The sequence below is a fragment of the Lemur catta genome, chromosome X, assembly GCF_020740605.2.
Source record: "Lemur catta isolate mLemCat1 chromosome X, mLemCat1.pri, whole genome shotgun sequence".
In the NCBI taxonomy this organism is placed as follows: domain Eukaryota; kingdom Metazoa; phylum Chordata; class Mammalia; order Primates; family Lemuridae; genus Lemur; species Lemur catta.
This window is the reverse complement of record NC_059155.1, coordinates 23936937-23938436: the sequence shown is the minus strand read 5'-3', so window position 1 is coordinate 23938436 and position 1500 is coordinate 23936937. Positions and strand designations below refer to the sequence as shown.

General features: G+C 35.1%; 1 pseudogene across 1 annotated transcript; it reads right to left on the bottom strand.

Moving 5' to 3' along the window:
* Nucleotides 1-579, bottom strand: LOC123628060 (annotated as a pseudogene). The gene has a single exon (XR_006731586.1). The product of XR_006731586.1 is annotated as a protein SREK1IP1-like (transcript).
* Nucleotides 580-1500: the final 921 nt, after the last annotated feature.

Genomic DNA, 1500 nt, shown 5'->3' with positions numbered 1-1500 from the left:
TTACTTTTTGGAGAATTCTGAACTATTAGGGGTAGAAGAATGCTTTTCCTTTTTTCTCTTCTTTTTTTCCTTTTTGTGATGTTTCTCCTTTTTTGATTTACTCTTTTTTTTCTTTTTTCTTTTCTTTCTTCTGATATTTTTGTTTCTTTTGTTTTGAAGTATCTTCTTCAGTGGAACTGGATGAATAAGACCTTTTCCTTTTTTCTTTTTAATTTGATTTTCTCTTTTTTCTTTTCCTCTTCTTCATTTATTCTTTTTTCCTGCAATGCCTGCAATTTATTCAGTTCCTCATTCCCTTCATCACTATCTTCACTGCTTGTACTGCTGACATCCAAAACTATGTCCCTTTTGGGGTCTACTCGGAGAAAATTGCAGCATTCAAAAGTCAGGTGACCAGGGTAGCCACATATTTTACTGCCTGCTCTAACACTGTCCTTGCTGCAACCTGGGACCCCCATGACGGTGGTAAGAGAGGTAGCTGGAGCCTTCAGCTTTCAAGAACGCATTGGCTTCCTGCCAGCCGCGCGGACAACACACAGCCAAAGCGGCCTTTTTCTCCCATCTGCAATGGGGCACCTTCGCTACAGTTAGGGAAGGCCCTGTCCTAAATCAATTTCTTAAAGAACAGATAAGAAAAAATATTCAGTATTATTTTGGATTGCTAAAAAAGTAGTTGTAGTTATTACATTTTTAAGTGAAAGGCTTCACCTTCAAAGGTTACAATGAAAAGTGGCATTCTTCAAAAAACAGAAATTTCATGAGACTCATCACATAAATAGCTGAATTTGATCAATGATTACATAAGCACTTGGAAAAATATAAAAATTAATAAATGTGACTTATGCAAACTGGTTTACAAAGAATTAATGGAATCAATGATAAAATGAAGTGGGAAATTAAATTAATAAGACAGACAACAAATACTACCCCATTATTGTAGATTTTGCATTGGATGTGACAAAAACCAATTAGTTCATGATTATTGGGCACTACTTTTTTTTAACTTTTTTACCAACTGCAAACAATCTGTTCAGTGACTTTATTTAACACACTGAAACAAGGCCTTGAATGGTTATAAACCGCCATTGAACATTTGCAGTCAGTAAGACAAAATGCAGCTGTCAAGAAAGGTTAGGACAAAGGGCTGCAAGCACTCTTTAAAGACATTAAGAAGTATGCAGAATATGCAGCTCTTTGCCTTAATAACTGAAAAAAAAAGGCTGCCCCCACAATACTTGAAGTTTTTACTATTTTGGCATATTGCCATAATTAAATGTCTTCTTTTCTGACTTATCTGATAGATGAAGTAGTTTAAATACACATGGCAACTCGGATTCTTCTTTGAAGAGTCTAAATGTAGTAAGATAGTCTGCCCATTATAAGGCTTTTCATGGCTACCAACATGGATATAAATGCCATTTTAAGGGGTCTAAAATATGTTTGTGAAGACTTGGAAGGAAACCCAAATGCAAACAAGATACAAAAAGTATTCAAAAGGTT